This window comes from Podarcis vaucheri (assembly GCF_965113315.1).
Source record: "Podarcis vaucheri genome assembly, chromosome: 12".
Classification (NCBI taxonomy): Eukaryota; Metazoa; Chordata; class Lepidosauria; order Squamata; family Lacertidae; genus Podarcis; species Podarcis vaucheri.
In genome coordinates this window covers 25,010,093-25,022,131 of record NC_138750.1, presented here as the reverse complement: position 1 = coordinate 25,022,131, position 12,039 = coordinate 25,010,093, and the positions used below count along the sequence as shown (strand labels likewise).

Genomic DNA, 12,039 nt, shown 5'->3' with positions numbered 1-12,039 from the left:
ACTCCTTTGAAAATGTGTGAAAGGTTTTGATGGTACTTTCCTTCTGGATGAATACTTACTTTAAAATATGGTCTCTGCCACCTTTCCTAATTAAGGTTTATCTACAATGCCTGCTTTATTATATATATATATATATCCAGTATGATCTCTAAGAACAGGTGACCAGTCATTTATGAAACAGTACTTACACCACTGAGCATAAACACTCAAACATGGGGGCAGGGAAGGTACAATTAAATAGGAAGAAAGAGACTTATGAATACAGAATGCAGAATAAATCAATTACACTTCTCCAGTTCTGACGAAATCTTCATTTTGGTGACTATGCTGTATATCCCTATTGTAATTTGTTTCTTGTTTAATCATACACTGCTTTGTCTTGCATGAACACTGTGTTTATCTGAAGGTTTAGATGCAACCTTAAGAATGCCAGCTGAATAACTATAAAGTTTAGAATATAATGGTTATTTATCCTTACACTCTAGGGTGACATGCTGAGAACCAAAGGTTTACCGTTGATTGTGGTCCCATCTGTTTTTGGTTATGAGTCTCATTAACAATAAATATGCCTACTTTAATCACTTTTTTTAATCAAGATTATTCTTTTTCATTACATTAACTGCTATTTAACCCAAAACTGCACATCTAAATTACCAACATCTATAGCATTTGGTAGTGCTTTACCAGAACACTTTGTCTGAGATTCTAGTTTTTCTCTTGTACTCAAACAGGCAAGTCCCTGTCACTCTCTAAAAACTAACACTCACCTGCTAGAAAGAATAGCCATCACAAGCCAGCTCGCCATTACCTCCTGCCCAACCAGCAAAAGTGATAAGATTACCATTCATTTAATGTATATTGCTTAAACACATGGAGCAGGTCGTTTTAAATTGGACTTCAAAGACCCGCCCACTATGAATCCTTTTAGCTCAGCCACCTTGCAAAAAGATTTGTGTCGCAAAGCAAGATTGTGTGCACATAAAACACCTAATTTACTAATTTTGAACTCTATGCTAAAGTTCATCAAAACCTCCACCTGAAATAGTAATGAGCAACTGTCAACATGGTTTGCCTATAACAACTCTGAAGATGACAGGGCCAAAAGCTTCTTCCTGTTTCACCTTCAAGCATTTGTTCTATGCACAAGTTTCCAGCACAAACATTAGTTTCAAGGTACAATTTCCTAAGTGCCCTACTAGCATAGCAATATGACATTCTAAGCATTTTTCTTCTAAAAAAAATGGAACTCAGCTGTCAGAGCCATCCTTCCTCTAGGAGAATGGAGTATTGTATTATACCTTCAACACTTTGAGAGTTAGCCCCCTCCCCTTTCTTCTCTTTCCCCTCCTCCTCTCTCTAGATAAAACCCCTTAATCACATTTAAGAGAGGCTCTGTTCTTATCCATTCCATATGGCTGTCATAATCCAGGCCAAGCTTTCACTGTGACCTTTTAAAGAGACAAAGAAGCAAAACACTATCTAGAAACAGGAACACTGCAGTTTTGAGCGAAATTTTATAAAAAGACCTGAAACTCACCACTTCAAAACTTGACAGCATATAAATAATGGAAACAAAGGAGATTTCCTTTGCACACCGATCTCTTGAAGAGGAGGAAGAAGCTCAAGTCTGATGTTTTCTAAGTCCTTTTTTAATCAAAAGAAATTAAGGAAACCTGGAGGATACCTCCCTCCCAAAATTCTATTTTTCTGGGGAAGGGGAAACACATAAGCAAAGCATCACAGCCATGGGAGGGGGAGGCAAGAAGCGGAGGGGGGGGAAGGGCAGAGATTCCAATTAATGTACTGAGAATCGTAGTCTCTCCAATAACGGGGAATGAAAAAGTCTAAAAAATTAACCAGACAAGTGTAATGCTCACAATAATAAAAGTTTCTATTAAAGGAAAAGAAAAGTAAAACTGAGATAAGTGGTAACCTGTCTAACTCTGCTTTCAAAAAAGTGTAAATCAGAGAATGAAGATGGGGAGGAAATGAAACAGCTCTTCTGCCTAATATTTCTGAAAACAGAAAATGTATTGATCTTGTCCCTTACAATTATTTTCTAATAAGACACAGGCACACAAAAAAATAGAAGCTAAAGACATCCCTTCCCCCTTCCCCCCAAAAAACTAATCCAAAAACTTTCTGCATAAACCCTCCATAGAAAAAGAAACATAGCAAAAAAACGTAAAAAGGATATTAGAAAAGTTCCAGTAAAGGCACTAAAATTCAGTTTCACTATTGTCCTTGCTGTTCGGGGTTTTTTTTTATAATCATCATCATAATAATGCAGAATGCTTCTCCTTCCTCATTAACCCAGAGAGATTGCGTTTGGGGAGGGAGGGAGGGAGGGGGAGCGGAAGGAAACAGTCACCACCAAAAGTAAAAAAAAAATATATCAAAAAAATCACTTCACTTCGGAGAATTAAAAAAATAAAATAAAAAAATAAATCTACTTCCGAAGACTTAGGGAGAAACGAAAGCTGGGGATAGAAGATGAGAGGAGGGTGCAAGAAGGGAAAATCAGGTTACCCCAAATAGTAATAACAAAATAAATCCTGTGAGCTTTCAAAATTCTTGTTGTCCCTCGGCTGGCTATTATGGTTATTTAGGCCGGTTTGGTGGTTGTTGCTGGATGTTACAGGGTGGTGTGTCTGCGTGTTTGCGTGTGTGTGTGTGAGTGTGTGTCCCCCGGACGTTCGTTGCTTGCTTGCTTGCTCGCTCTCCCTCTCGCTCGCTCGCGCTCTCCCTCTCTCTCTCTGTCCCCATTAAATTATTAGTTGACTCATCACTCCTCCTCCTGCTCCTGCTGCTGCCGCCGCTGCCGCCGTCCCTTCTCCTGCTCCTTCCTCTATTGCTTTCTGCTCCTGCTGCCGCCGCCGCCGCCGCTTCTTCCTCCTTCTCCTCCTCCTCATTTTAATACAAAATAACACCGAGGGCCACCGGCTCCCCCCCCTTGCTTTTTTTAAAAAATATGTATACAGCCCAAGACAGGAGGAGGACGTAGCCTCCCTGCTGCTGCCTGGAGCTCTTCCCCGGCGGCCCCGGATCATCCGACGCGTCCTGGGAGGGAGAGAGAGACACAGAGACAAGCAGGAGGAGGAGGAGGTGGCGGCGGCGGCGGTGGAGTAAACTGGGGCGGGAGGGGGGGTGGAAGGGAGAAAGGACATCTAGAAGGGGAATTGGATTAAAAAAGGGGGCTGGAGGGTTAAGGCTGAAGGGGGAGGGGGTTAAAAGTGAGGGGGGGGGAGAGAGAAAGAGAGAGAGAGGCAAAGGGAGGGGAAAAGAGAGAGCCGAGGGGTGTGCGATTTCCGGCACAGGGCGCGCAAGAATTTGTAATCAGCTTGATTAGTGTGAGGCGGCTGTGCATTTATTACACACAATACCCAGAATAACAGGGAGCAATGCGAAAACTGGGAGAGGGGAAGAGATGCCGCCGGCAGCTGCACGAGGCGAAAACGATTAGGGAGTGCGGAACGGGCTGGCGAGAGGGACAGGCCAAAAACAGCGGCGGCAGAAGCGGAGGCCACCTTCCTTGCCCAACGAGAGAGGGCGCGCAGGGGTTGGAGAGTCTGTGGAGAGGGGAAGAGGAATCAAGGAGCCGGGGAAGGGAAAGCAAGGAACAGCAGGCGCTACTAGAGTCTTGCAACCGTGCGATAAACACACACACACACACACACACACACACACCCCGCCTTCCCAACATCAGCCCGGTAGCAGCCATGACCTAAGCAGGAGAGGGCAAGGGCGCACGCACGCCCATCGGGTGCCAAAGGCGAAGAGAGGCAACTCCGGTAGCGCACTCAACAGACTTGGAAACAAAGTAGGAATCGGAAGAACGCGGGCATCTGTGCGGGCAGCGAGATCGCCGGGGACCGGGGGGTGGGGAGAGAAGGAGAGCAGGTGCCTGCGAGGCATGGAAGCATATGGCTGGCAGTCATGGTTCCATAGCTAGGGAGACAGGATGTAGTGCGCCTGTGTATACTCTTGTTTGGGGGCGGGGGGGGAACTTTAGAGGTGAAAGTTCTCCTTTCGAAAAGTTGGCAGGGTATCAGCAGATCTGCAGTCTACATGCCAGTTCAGGTGACCCGGCTCCAAGCAAATATTACATTTGGGCAGGCAACGTTGCCTGTTGTAAACACGGATACGTGTGCACTGCGTTGTATTTCCATGGAAGTAGTTCTGCACAAAGAACAGGTTGCATTGAAGATGCTTTTCTTGGGAGCGTGCCACTAACAAGCAGAATAATTCGGATCTCTAGGGCTGGGGTCTACAAGCCTAGCAAAAGCCAGATTGCGCCCATTTGTAGGGGGTCCTTAGCAACATGTCAAAAGGTAACAATTGGAAGTCATTCAATGGAGTCATTCCATATTGAGACTCCAGTGTACTTCTGTGTCTGGTATTGTAAATAGTGATACTGTCCATAGTTAAGGTGACAGGTATCTTACATGAAGTGTCTTGCAGATTGTAAGTGCAAGAAACCTAGTAATAAAAATGGATTAACCAAGAGAACTTTCAGGCTTAAACCTAAGCATGTTTATTTGGATGTAAATCATGTTGGCTACAATAGGTTAAGTTGACATTTGAAGTCTTTTTCTATCAAATGGGGGAAATGGACAGGGTACCACGACACAGGAGTTATGATCTGACAGTGTAAGGAACTTCATATACTTCAATTTTTGTTTTGCACTGAGGGAGGGGTGAAAGTGAAGGCAGAGGAGCATTAAAACAACTCCTTAAAGGTGAAAGAATATTACAAGAATAGGACCCTTGTCATCCTGTCCCAGTGCTGCATTCATCCAACAGAGAGAAGGACTGAATGCTGCCGTTTGGGATGAAAAGTTGGAAATGAACAATAGTACAAAGACAGTATGAAACTGGGGAGACATAGTCATCTTTAATAACCTAGAAAAAATGTCTAATGCTGTTTATCTTTGTTCACGTGAATAAATTCACAATAATAATGAACAGTCAAATACATGAAAATGTGGTACTGAACACTTTCCAAGTTAGAAAAGCTATTGGTCGCTGGTTGAAATGGAATTTAGTATACCTTCCACATTGGTGGAAGGAAGACCAGTGCTTAGGGACAGAAAAGTACAGAAGGTGGTAAATTATTTATTTGCAACTATAATAATTATAATTATGAGCACTATAATGCACATGCTGTACCAGCTAGAGAAGGAAGAAGACCACACTGGCAGATAGGAAGAAACAGTCTGCAAACAATCCAAGGGGATAGATGCTTATATACTGATAATGATAGGGGGTGGGGTGGAATACAAGTTCACAAACATGCTGGCTGTGATCCAGAGACCAGTTAAGCCAGACAACTTGAAATACAAGATACTTTCATCTTACTCCTTCATTCTTTAACCCAAGTACAGCAACATAATTGGCTTCTGGATCAGACTAATTATTAATTGATGTGTATGACTGGCAGAATCTTTACTTGTGTTACCTCAAATGCAAATGTATTTTTAAAAAACAAGAAATGAGGGTGCTGTCATATAAACTTAAGGAGTTTTCCTAAATAGGCAACAGGAAGATGATTCTTTCATAACATGCACAATGAAAAATGCAGCATTATGAACTTTGAACACAGAAAGAGTACAAATTAGTAAATGCTCAGAAAAAACAAGTGTATTAAACGCACACACACCTTACTATAACACCAGAACAAAGCATCAAAGTTACATAGAGAAATATAGGCTGACGTCTACTGAAGTAAACACAAATACCAAAGAGTGTGTGCAGAAAATGGTAATGGGGTGAAATGTATAAAATATTTATAACAGCCAGCAATGCACAGAATAGATTATTGTGTTAGAAATAAAGAGCATGAGGCCTGAAACATAACAGTGTTATACAACAGAGTTATTTCAAGGAGTGCAGCTGAAGGTGGAATAATTTAACATTCAGTGTGTCTGTGGGCTTGGCCAGAGACACATAATATTTATTGCTGGTGACTTCACACATGCATCTTTATCACTCAGTATCCCCAACACATGCAAGTGATTATCTGCATGTGTAAAACACCCACCACGGATCAAGCAATTGCATGCTTTTGCATCCCTTTGCATTATTTCAAGAACTGTTATTACGTTGCAGTTCAGCTAATGACTATCCAGTGATGAGCTGTGTATGAGATCATCCAGGGAGACCCTTCTCAATGTTTCTCCACTGGCAGCAGTTAATTTGGTGAGGACATTTAATGGGCCTTCTTTGTGTGTGGTGCCACCATAGCCCTGGAATTCCTTCCCCCCTGAAATTCATCTACCACTCACTTGGTTGACCTTCAGGTATCAGGTGAAAGTTTGGCTGTTTGTTCAGTCCTTTAGACAATAAAGTTGCAGGTTTGATGCCCTTGCTCCAGTCCTATGTATGTATTTATATTTGTTTTAATTGAAATGGCCGATTTATTCATCTTCTTGTACAACATCTAGAGAGATTTGGATGCAAGGCTGTATACTGGGAATTAATATAGATAAAATAAATATGCATGAATGTGAATCAGCCCCAAGCTTGTAGTCTTTAAGCCAATTCATCCAATACAGTCTCGTGGACACCAGTGACACTACTCCAGAATAACTTTGCTCTTAGTTTGCCTTCTCTTTCTACTTGCATTAGCTTTAAGAGTTAAGACAATTACTTCACTGAAGTTTGAGTACAGGCCACAAGCTAGTTAAGACAATATCTGTGCATTTAAGACTTTTTAGTTCCGATACCACGAATAAATAGGTGGCTCACAAACCACTTGGTTCAGAACAGTCCCAAAGGCTTAAAATTAGATTTTAGGTACCGTATACTGTTTCATGTGGGAGAGGGGGAAAAGGGAAGTCCTATCGCACCAGCAAAAGTCCATTCTACTGGAAGACAGCCACAATTGGATATCACCCTCTTACAATGTAATCAGCAAGCTATTTAAAATTCTGAACCTGTATTTATACTTGTTTAATCCAAATTAAACTGATTTTAGTCCAAGTACACAACTTTAAGTGATTTCTCAATCAACTCTAAAACAAAGTTCACATTCTAAAATAGGTGACCAGTCAGACTTTTTGTGTCCTTTGCATTCATTAATCTGAATTCTGAATAGGATTTCAACCATGGAAGCATATGTCAAGCACATCCAGTCCTTGACAAAGTATCCAGATTGTGGTTGGATACAGTTAAAATCTTTTGACAATAAACGATCAAATCACCAAATCATAATGAAAGGGATTCATTGTTGTTTTGAATCGTCATACAACAATTTAGGTATCTTTCCTGGAATATCATGGTTAAGGATAAATTAAGAGAGTACTGTGATAAAGTAATGAACCTGAAACAAAAAATTATGTAGTACCTAGCGTGGTGATAAACAGATATCAATCAAAAGCAATCAATATTAGTGTTCTAAAAATGCATATACCTCCATATCACAAATTGCTTCTCTGTAATGGGCTAAAACTTGGAATGCAAACATACTGAATGGTATGGAAATGTAGACATAGGAATTCTAAATGAGAATCTATGGGTTATATCTAAGTAGACGCTGTGAAATTAATGGGCCTAAATCTGAGGAACTGAGGCAGATAGTGGTGATGAAAGATGAAATCCCAGGCCTAATAGATAAAATAAAAACCAACAAATCGCCAGATCCAGATGGAATCCACCCGAGAGCTCTCAAAGAACTGAAATGTGAAATTGCTGGTGTTCTGACAAAAACATATAGCTTGTCCCTCAGATCAGCTTTCATACCTAAGGACTGGAAAGTAGCCAATATAATATCAATTTCTAAAAGGGATTGGAAGCGGGGTGGGGGGGAAGGACCCTGGAAACTGCAGTCCGGTTACCTTAATGACTGCCCTAGGAAAACTGGGAAATATTGTTAAAGATAAAATAACTAAGCATGTAGAACAAGCCTCACTGAAGAAGACTCAGCATGGCTTCTACAAGGACAAATATTTTCTCATGGACCTTTTAGAATTTTTCTTAAGAGTGTCAACAAGCATATAGAAAGAGGTGATCTGGTTTAAAAAGTTTAGTAATCATGGAATAAAAGAAGAGGTCCTCTTGTGGATCGGGAATTGGATCAGTATTAGGAACCTGCCACAACATAGATCAAAGCTCTCTACAGATTCCACCCTGCAAATGTTCACTGAAAATTTTTTGGATGGTGCTACAAGAGGTACCCACTGTATTACTACTATTAGGCTATATTCTGAAAAATATTAATCAAAATTAACATCATGACTTGATCCATCTCATGCTGGTGGCAATAAATATTAGTTTAGCCAAATTAAGTGGGAAACACAATATTCTGGCAATTAAAGACTGGTTGAGTAAGTTTTGGGACGTGGCTATTAGAGGAAAATGTCTATCTTAAATCAAGGGTGCACGTACTCATTAACTGTACAAATTTCAGAATAAATGGTGTGTGTTTATATTTTAAAGAGGCTATGGACAGATGGCTTAGAAAACATTGGTGTACACGTGGAATAATATTTTGCTATGGTATAATGGAATGGGGTGTTACTTTATATAAAATACTAATTTTATTAACTAAATGAAACTAATGGATGGGGGGAATAGTTCGTCTTGTATACTATTTGTAAGCAGTCATTGCATTGTGTTTCTTTGTAGCCTATCACTAAGCTGTTCCTGCACCTGCTAGTTTCTTTATCTCTTTAGCTTATAGCAAGGACAAAATATTCCTCCTAGAAGCCCCAGCAGTAAATTCCAATTTTACTTTTCATTTTACTTTTAGAACTCAGGGCATGAAGTTTATATCAAAATAGAGAACAGAAAACACTCCAGCACAATGCAAGCAAAACTTACTAGTTTTATTTTATACACTGAAATCAGACATGGAAAGAGTTTCCACTTTCAGCCGGCTATTTGGAAGAGTGTTTATGGAAAATATATAAACTATCAATTATTTTTATTTGATCATCTGATCAGGTATTAATTGAGGCATACATACCTTTAAATTAAAGGGTAAAACAATTTGTGTGCCAAATGTAACAGTGCTATATCCCTAAATTACATTGTGACTGATTGCTGGTACTCAGTCAGATTGGACTCATTGAAATTTATGAACATGGCTAAGTTAAGGCTATTAATTTCACTGGGTTTACTCTGAGTAAAACTTACAATGATGGTATCAGCACATTTCTGTAGAGAAAATGTGAAGGCTTCAGGGATACTTGTTAATACGGATCTGAATAATGGAAGATGCACAACATTGTAATTGATTAGTATGGAATCAGTAGTTGCAATTACAGTTAGAAACTGCTTTCTGATCAAACAGGTTCTTTCTTAACCATTGGCTTTACAAGTTATTATATTAGCAAATTATCGGTCAGATTAGAGCGCCATTTTGAGTCACATAAAGTTACGTGTGGCACAGAAATGAGAGATGATTAGACCCAAACATATGTGCAACTGGGGAAAACTCAGCAATGCACAATCTTAGTAAGTTTTCAGATACATTGGTACCTATTGTGAACCTTAGATGGGTCGTCAGCAATTTCGTAAAAAAATCCTTAACTGCTTAAATGCTTCCTTAAATGCCCTTCACATTATTTTCAGTAATACTTATATCAATTTTGTAAGAGAGGTCTGTATTTTATCCCCACACAAATACGGAGAGAGGCTACAGCTGGGAAGTGCTTGATTTGGCTGGTCAATAAGCTGAAATCTGAACAACCATTTGAATTTGGATTTCCAGTTTATAACTTTTGCTCTTAACATTTACATTGCGGCTGATGCAAATGTTAATAAATATATTAACATTTATATTGCACATGAAATAGTGCTACCCCACTTAACACAGAAAACATGCTACCACAGCTGGCTTGGTAGAAACACAGAAAGTTTCCTTACACTGAGTCAGACCATTGCTCTGTCAGGCTCAGAACTGGTTACAGTGACTGGCAGTAGCTCTGTCGTCAGAAGAGAGATTTCCCATCCCTCTGCGGAGTAACAAACGATTGAACTTGTGACCTTTAGCATGCATGTTCTCTAACCAACGAGTCATGCCCTTTCCTAACACCCACTTTAACATCTATACAAAGCTTTGGGGTTATGGTATTAATTAGCAATACATGTTTGTAATCTCAGTACTATATTCTCAGTAGGGTATGCCACAAGAAAGCTGTATCTCTCTCAGAGTGATCACACAAATTTTGCATTTATGTTCTCTTTGTTATGTTCTGAGAGCATTCTATGAAATGAAAACTGCTGTAAATTCTCCAGGCTTGTAATTAATTGTAGTTGCAAATTCCTTTCTTGTGTATCTGCCACCAATAAGGCAGATCCTTTACAGATTTATCTGGAAGTAAACAGCATTTAACTCGAGGGGACTTGCTTCTGAGTAGACACAGCTCACACTCTTAACCGCTTTATATGCAATACATTATTTTAATAAGCAGAATGTGGATCATGTTACACAAAAGCTAGATTACTGGTAAAATAAACGGACTAAATGAAGAAAAAGTATTTTCCTTAAATTAACAGTATAGTAAGCCTGCCATTTACATGGCAGTCATGTTCCAGGGATTGAAGCTAAAGCCAAAATCACATATAGTCAAAACCCATTGGGTTCAATGGTGGGTAGAATTGCCAAAGTCTGTTGTTTTGGGTTTTTTTTTGCCAAGCATGTAAAGCTAAATGTGCACAAGTTAAATCATGGGTAGGCAAAACTAAGGCCCGGGGGCTGTATGCGGCCCAATCGCCTTCTCAATCCGGCCCGCAGACGATCTGGGAATCGGCATGTTTTTACATGAGTAGAATGTGTGCTTTTATTTAAAATGCATCTCTGGGTTATTTGTGGGACATAGGAATTTGTTCTGTTTTTTAAAAAAATATAGTCCGGCCCTCCACAAGAAGGTGGACTGGCCCCCTGCTGAAAACGTTTGCTGCCCCCTGGGTTAAATGCACGTAAGTTGCAACACATTTATGAAGAAGAAATCTTTGGGTGTCAGAACTAAGAAAAATGAAACTTAACCTACAGATAAGTTGCTCTGAAATGGTAACTAGTAGTTGATCAAATGGGTCATAGGAACCCTGTGGCATGGAACTACAGAGAGACATGTGGTTTCTTTTCATTATGAAGAGATTCCAAACAAATGTCTTGTGCACACAGTGGGGGTTGCTTTCTTCACCTCCTTTTAGCAACAGTCCCTCATGTCACATAAAGTACAGCACTGTTACAAAAGTAATATAAACCCAAACAAAGGAAGAGGAGAGAGATAATAAGTAGCAGACATACATCCTATGAATAGTTACTTAAATACATTTGCAGAAAGTAGCTTTAAGCAGTTTAAATGTGCACAGGATGGCAGTCTTAGAGCTTGGAGCACCATATTCAACTTCGGGCAAATTTTAAACTATGCATAATGGACATATTCTGAGGTAACAGAAGTAGTAACCCACTAAAAGGTGCTTTTCACTATACCTGTCAACTGACAAAGCATCCTTTGGATATGTTGGCGTCTTCCTTTCGGAAAATATTAAGAAGGTATCTGCTGAATCAGATACCTATCTAGTCCAGCATTCTTTTCTCACACAAGCCAACAAGATGCCCATGGGAAGCCTACAAACAAGACATGAGCAGAATATCTCTCTCTTGCTTGTATACCCACACAATTGTATTAAGAGGTATAGAGCTTTTAAACCACGACCAACCTGCCACCTTTTGCCCCATGATGACTTTCCTACTGGAAAGGATTTTTGCAAAGCATAACAAAGCAACACAAATTAAGATAAACAAATATTTAGCAATTGCTAAAAACATGCAAGTTTCCCCAATCTAACCAACTGTTGACAAAGTGAAGTTCTCAAACATTTTCATTGGGTTGACCAGAAACCAGATCGTCACCCAATCAGACTGATATTCGCTACATCTCCAGATAACATAGCTCTTTTTCAAATGGCTCCCCACCCCACATCCTGCATTTAAGTGCTACACTGGGAATTACTAAATATAGTTCGGATGAAAATTAATGGGCAAGGGTGAAAGTTAGCATTGTATAATAAGTAGGTCTGCTAGATGAA

The 12,039-nt window shown here is 40.0% G+C and overlaps 1 protein-coding gene across 20 annotated transcripts in view; it reads right to left on the bottom strand.

Annotated features, from left to right (window-relative positions):
• Nucleotides 1-12,039, bottom strand: part of SATB1 (SATB homeobox 1) — a 120,023-nt gene that overhangs the window by 88,604 nt on the left and 19,380 nt on the right. For 8 of the 20 annotated variants that reach the window (XM_082193343.1, XM_082193358.1, XM_082193359.1 and 5 more), the window contains exon 1: nucleotides 1,538-3,097. The exons of 2 other annotated variants lie outside the window; for them this stretch is intronic. The gene's annotated coding sequence lies outside the window, so the exon portion shown is untranslated. Of the gene's footprint in view, nucleotides 1-767; nucleotides 812-1,537; nucleotides 3,098-12,039 lie in introns of those variants that run through there. 10 more of the 20 variants (XM_082193344.1, XM_082193348.1, XM_082193349.1 and 7 more) reach the window with 6 other exon arrangements.